This window comes from Anolis sagrei, chromosome 1 (genome assembly GCF_037176765.1).
Source record: "Anolis sagrei isolate rAnoSag1 chromosome 1, rAnoSag1.mat, whole genome shotgun sequence".
In the NCBI taxonomy this organism is placed as follows: Eukaryota; Metazoa; Chordata; class Lepidosauria; order Squamata; family Dactyloidae; genus Anolis; species Anolis sagrei.
The window spans coordinates 175,711,753-175,719,015 of NC_090021.1; the positions used below are offsets into that span (position 1 = coordinate 175,711,753).

At 41.5% G+C, this 7,263-nt stretch overlaps 1 pseudogene; it reads right to left on the reverse strand.

Moving 5' to 3' along the window:
• Positions 1-2,872: 2,872 nt before the first annotated feature.
• Positions 2,873-3,167, reverse strand: LOC132761955 (NADH dehydrogenase [ubiquinone] 1 beta subcomplex subunit 1 pseudogene; annotated as a pseudogene).
• Between the last annotated feature and the right edge of the window lie 4,096 nt (positions 3,168-7,263).

Below are 7,263 nucleotides of genomic sequence, written 5' to 3' on the forward strand. Positions count from 1 at the left end.
TAACAAAAACAGAAAGTGCACTGCTGTTAACTGTTTTAGTTTGACGTACTGTCGAAGGCTTTCATGGCTGGAATCACTGGGTTGTTGTAGGTTTTTCAGCCTGTATGGCCATGTTCTGGAAGCATATTCTCCTGACATTTTGCTGCATCTATGGCAGGCATCCTCGGATGTTGTGAGGTCTGTCTATGACCTCACAACCTCTGAATGCTTCTAGAATGCTTCTAGAACACGGCCATACAGCCCGAAAAACCTACAACAACCCAGTGTTTCAGATTGCCTATGTTGAAGAGAAGGCACTTCGTAGCCAAGCTGCAGAATTATAGCATCTTGAAATGATTAACAGCCATGTCTCAATGCTATAGAATCTTGCGATTTGTAGTTTTGTCAGCTATGTAGAGCTCTAGTACCACAGCAAACTACAAATCCCAGGATTCTATATCATTTATCCATGGTAGTTAAAGTGTTATAAAAGTGTTATAATTCTACATCTTGGCTATACTAATCTATTCTAACTTCATCTTTGAACAGAATCCCTCATGGGATAGACTTCGTGACCAACCCTTGTATTTCTTGCACCATTTAATAATTAAATTCCAAAGCTGAATTGATTAGATGGGCAACACACAGGAAAAAAATCACTTTTATTTGTATGACTTTGTTTATTTTATAATGAGCTGATGCATCACAGTGGAAAAGCAATAACAAGAATAATATGTTTGGTTGAAGGCTTTCATGGCCGGAATCACTGGGTTGTTATAGGTTTTTTCGGGCTATATGGCCATGTTCTAGAGGCATTCTCTCCTGACGTTTCACCTGCATCTATGGCAAGCATCCTCACTACCTCTGAGGATGTTTGCCAAAGATGCAGGTGAAACATCAGGAGAGAATGCCTCTAGAACATGGCCATATTGCCTGAAATAACCTACAACAGCCCACAAGAATAATCTGTTTATTCAACTATCAACAAATTTCATGCCTGGCTGATCACAATGGTGTGAGAAAAATGTGTCATGGGGGTTACATGAGTCCCCTTATACCCATTTGGCAGCTGCTGAATCCAGCTCAAAACACCCCTTAAATTGCTCAAGTTATTTTAAAAGAGACATTCCCAGATGGACCCAGACTCTCAAAACTGCAAAATACAGCAGTTTTGTTCCCTTAGTACACGTACAACCAACACAAATGTGAAAAGGGCAAACATGAAAATAGAAATGTTGTCACTCCTGATGTCAGTTTGGTGTCATGGTGCCCCTGGCCCCAAGCAGAATTGATTATTAATAATCAGATTACCTGTCTTGGGTGTCAGATGACGTGCATGTCACCCCTTTATGGTAAAAAGATGGTGAAATGTATTTGAAGCAATCTGATCACCAAAGTCTAATATTTTGTTTCAATAGTGACACAACTGAAACAAAATTAAATCACTTCACTCATGCCTAACTTTCAAAAGGAAGAAGTCCAATGTCAATATTTGGACAAGATACACTGATATGAATCCAGAGCTGTCTTACTTGACTAGAAAGGCACTTGTCCACCTACTACGTTCCTTTGATTTCGGTATCCTGGACTTGCAAATCTAGAATGTTCCTTACACCCCGGAACCAATCTGGGTGTGAGAGCCGTGGGCTGTTGTGGGGTGAAATAACCAAGAAGCTACTTCCTATGGGGAAACTTCTGTTCATCCACCTCTGGGCCGAATCCATTGAGATTTGGATCCTGACATCATGATTCCAGGATTTAAACATTACTTCAAATGATAATATTTCCACAGAATAAGATCAAACCATTTTCTGGTGAAGAAATGTCACATGTGTTGTTGATCTAGACACAGTAAATAAAAATGGGTCCATCCTGAGCTGTAATTGCTTGTGTGAATGTAAATTGGGTTTTTATCTTTTTGTTTATGTTGTTTTGCATCTTTATATGGCATTGAATGTTTACCTGTCTATATGTTGCAATCTGCCCTGAGTCCCCTGAGGAAGATAGGGCGGGATAGAAAGAAAGTCACATTTACTTATTATTTATTTATTTACTATATTTGCATACCACTCTTCTCAGCCCTCAGGGCGACTCAGAGCGGTTAACAAAGCAAATCCAATACTTAAACATGATAAAAACAGTTAAAATCAAGTTAAAAGAATAACATTATAACAATCAATAAACATCATAACATCTCATCTCGTCTCATAGTTAAAATCAAGATCATTCATTCATAGTTCATTTCTGTACTGGTTTGTGGGGGCACTGCCTGCCAGTCAGTTCTGAAAGCATGGCTGTACCAATGTTTTTCTGAATATGCTGAATGAACAAATACATTGGTTTACACTCATTCATCTTCTTGAGTGAAGGGCTACCTAAGCAGTTGGCCCTTCACTACAGCAAATCACAGCATTTAACAATGACAGATGGTGACCTCAGCTGGAGCGCCATGGAAACTGATGACACCGGAAAGACAGTTAAAAAATATCAGTTGATGGTTGCCATCGAGTGTATTGGTTGCCTTCGAGTGTATCGAGTGTTGGAGTGTATTTCCCATTGAGGAAAAGCGAATATTCTGAGGATAGGAGATATAGAGTTTCATCCTTTTAAGTGGTAAGCTCTATCCTGTCTTAGTTTGTGAAATGATTCTAGAGTCAGAAAAAGACACAGGAAAACAAACACTCAAATTGGGTATATATCTATCTGACATTAGTTCTGGTTCATTTTTTTCCCCTTTTTTTTTAAGGCTGGTTGTCATTTTCTTTTTATTTAAAGGTGGAAAAAAGATCTCATGTGTATGTCCCCAGAGAAGAAATTCCAGAAATGCAAACTTTAGAATTTTACTCTAAAGAAAAATAAATGCAATGACATCCATTCATAATTGGGAAAAAAATGTTATGTGTTTCTTCTTAAAAGTAACTTCTTAAGCTCCTGCTAAAGTCATGAATTGAATAGATGGCCTGGGACTAACAATTTTTGTTTCACTCAATGACACGATCATCTCATTTGAAACATTATCTCCATGTGACGACTTCTCCAGGTTTCAATTCCCTGTGATATAATTTGCTTTTGTTTCTGAAGAAGGTCATCATTTCTCCTGTTAAAGTAACATCCCACCACAAATCCAATCGGAACCAATGTCAGGGCCCAGTGATCTCGCACAAGACAAGCTGGAGGATATTCAGCATAGTTACTCTCCTTCAGGCCTTCTTTTCCTCTTTGGTTCATTCTTGGGTGGGAAACACTAAATCATCAATCCCATGTGCTGTAGGCTATATTTCAGAAAATGCAATTGGCAAAGGATCGCTGCCTTGTCATGGCGCTGGAGCTTGAGCACCTCAATGATGCCACGAGCGAAACCGTGAAGGGCCACCCAAGACGGGTCGGTCATGGCAGAGAGGTCAGACCAAGCACCATCCCTGGGGAAGGCAATGGCAAACCACCAAGAAAACTAAATGGACCAGCACAACCAGAGATATGTCGGTATGCCATGGGAAGATGGGGCTCCCAGGTCGGAAGATGGCCAAAATGCTACTGGGGAGGAGCAGAGAGTGGGGTAAAAAAGTCTTCAAACTTTTCCGCTTAGACCTTGGAAGTGTAAATGCAACATTGGCAGATTAAATAAAAACTAATTTGTTGGTCCTTCACAACATCTAAAACAGCTGCTTGAGATCCCTACCTCTGCCTAAGAGCAGGACCATTGAACTCCTTCTCTCAACATCTGCTAGGGAGAGTCTGCAATGAGCAGAGTGTTGGACTAGATGACCCTAGAACTTCCTTCTAACTCATAGATTCTATAGTTCTGTGACTCTATGGACCTCTTCACATGCGGGTTTTAATGGCCCCTTTCCCCTCTTTGGGATGGGGAAGGGGGCAATGTGCGTTGCTATCCTCTGATGAGGACAGGGTGCCAACGTGCCTTGTCCCATCCTCACCATATGATGGGGAAAGGAGAGAGGGCACGCTGGGCACCTGCTGGTGAAACGGCATGGTGTGTGAAGAGGTCCTATGACTCCTTCTCCAAAGACACCAACTCTCTTTGTGTGGGAAATAGGAGTCCGAGAGTATGTGTGAGAGAGACAAAGAGCATTTGCAAAATTCATTGAGCTACTGAACTTTGGTTTGCTTTGTTAAAAGGAAAATAAAGGAAGGGGAATATTTTTTTGAAATTTTCCATAAATCTGAAATACTACCAATGAATGCTGCATGATTCAATGGGATGTATCATAGAATCATAGAATCAAAGAGTTGGAAGAGACCTCATGGGCCATCCAGTCCAACCCCCTGCCAAGAAGCAGGAATATTGCATTTAAATCACCCCTGACAGATGGCCATCCAGCTTCTGTTTAAAAGCTTCCAAAGAAGGAGCCTCCACCACACTCCGGGTTCCACTGTTGAATGTATGTGTGGATATATGTTTGAAGCATTCATATTTCTACGGATGCTGAGATGATGAAAAGGTGTTTCACACATTAATGCTCATCTGCACAATTGCAAGACAGACTGTACTGCATTAATCTGAGATGACTTCTTCTTACATACATAGTTCTAATTAGGAATAATTGCCCATGTATATTTTGTGTCTGCACCTCCGTCACAAGCATGGTTGGTGGGGAGAAGAGAGAGGGCCTTCTCGGTGGTAGCCCCCCTCCTCTGAGACGCCCTTCCAAAGGAAATAAGACAGGCCCCATCCCTCCCCTCCTTTTGTAAGAACTTGAAGACCTGGTGGTTGTCAGAGTTTTATATTATTTAGATCATTTCTTAAGTGAAAAATGGGTAAGTGATTGTAAGAATCATGTCCAGTCATTGTATGACCAGCAACAGTCAAGCCACCTGTGAGAGCTTAGCTACTACAAATTAAGAGACTGAGAATGTAGAAAGTAGAGAAGAAGCGGAGAATGCTGATGGTGATGATGAGATGAGAGACTCTCATGAGAGCTAGAAGAAGAGGAATAGATTCCTGTAAAAGCTCAAGGAAAGTTTGCTAGAATATTGGGATCCATGGATTGAAACTGTTATTTGTGACTATTGCATAAACATTTACTTTATTGGAAGAAAGTTTGTCTTCTGTGGATTGTATTATTTTTCTCAACGGGGCGCAGCTTCCAAGAAGGGGGTTTGAATGTTCGAAAAACAACCCCAACTATAAAGCAGCAACACCGTAGCTGCAACAGTGGTTTCAACAAGACTTTGAAAATGACCAGTTCTCACTTAGTCTTACACATTGTTGAATACGGCCTCCTTCTTCCTACCAATTCCCCAGATCACTTCCTCTAATCGGCCCCGGAATGAACAGCCACAGACCCGTAACTAATATTATTGTTGCTTGCACAAATCTTGGCCCGGCCTTTTAAATTTTTAAATTGCCTTGAACAGGCAGGATTATTTTTAATGTATGTCTGTTATGGCGATAATTTTTATGCTTATGTTGTTTTGTTAATCTTATGGTTATGTTGTTTTACTTTGCATGTTTTGTGATGTTACCTGGGAACTGCTCTGAGACCCCTCGGCAAGACTCAGAGTGGTTATATAAATAAAGTTGTTGTTATTATTATTATTATTATTTAATATGGGCGGGCTCATATAAGGGACGAGTGGCTGGCGTTCTATGAGTGACCAATGCCAGCCACAACAGGGAGGATTTTGCTGCCTACCTTGTGTAATCTCTCCCCCCACACCACCACCACCATTTGAAACTCATACGTCACCTATAGAAGTACACACATCACTGGCATGACCATTTAGTGGTTGGTGGAGAGAACTTGGTGGTGATGAAATCTCCAGGTATTTCTCTATAGCTGGCTATGCAGTGAGAAAGGCATCCCCTGGGGTCCTCTAGAGGTCCTGAGGATGGTGTTGTTTTGCATCTAGCTGCCAGGACATAGTTCCCTTTCCTTACACTCCACTGGCCACTAAATTGCGGGGTTGTTGGTGAGAGGGGGGAGTAGGCAATAACTGGGTCAAAGAATAGTAGAATAATTGAGTTGGAAGAGACTACATGGGCCATCAAATCCAAACCCCTGCCATTCAGGCAAAACACAATGAAAGCTCCCCTAAGAGAATGGATATCCAGCATCTGATTAAAAGTTTCCAAGGAAAGAGCTTCCACTACACTCTGAGGCAGAGAGTTCCACTGCTGAACAGCTCTTCTTATGGTCAGGAAGTTCTTCCTTGTGAGCATGTAGAACCTCCTTCCCTGTCATTTCAGCCCATTGTTCTGAATCCTAGTTTCGAGGGCAGCAGGAAATAAGCCTGCACCCTCTTCCTTATGACATCCTTTCACATCTTTATACATGCCTATCGTGTCGCCTCTCAACCTCTTTTCTGCAGGCTAAATATGCCCAGTTCTTTAAGACGCTCCTCATAGGGCATGGTCTCTAGATGTTTGATCATTTGAGTTGCCCTCCTTTGAACACCTTCCAGCTTATTAATATCACTTTTGAACTGTGGTGGCCATAATTGGACACACTACTCTAGGTGAAATCTGACCAAAGCCAAATAGAGGGACACCATGTCTTCCCTCAATCTAGATACTGTACAGGGACTGTGGAAGTCATCCAGTTCTTATTTAGGGTATTTTCTACTGTGAGAGGGGAATTGAGGCAAGGACCCTGCTTCTGCATGCCATAATGGATGTCACTCACAAAAGGGAATGGAAATATCATTCAGGTACTTCCTGATTCACAAGGGAACAGATCCCTGTTGATCACAGCAGGCATGGTCGCGTTGGGCTAATATGTAACAAGACAACTAAAGTATGTAACAACACAACTAAAGTCATCTTCTAGGTTCACAGCTGATCATGAATGCTTCATTTCTTTACATGAATCTGTGCAGACTTTCAGGTTTTCTCAGGCCCAGCATCTCCACAGGCACATTTCACATGGACAAGAGGAAGGCCCTTCTGAGTGGTCTCTCCCAGACTATGGAAATCCACTCCAGTGGCAGGGAAAGGCTCTTTTATTCAGGCTGGCTTTTGCCAGTTCACTGACTGCTGAAGAAAGTGGTGCATTCATTAGCCAATGTATTAAATTTGGCTAGATTTTTATATTTTGTTTATCTACATTTTGTTACAAGTTTTTGGGAGCATCTCTGGTGATCAATGTGTAAAGTGATGCATGAAGGGTGCTTGCTTTGTGAGAGCCCATTGCCTCAGCCTTATCTTCTCATTCCCTGGGCAGCCCTGCTTGGTCCTATATAAGCTTATAGGTTTTTTAAAAACAAATTAGTGAAAATAACAAGGGATGCTGATGCAGGGCTGACATATTTCCCTATATTTTGTTA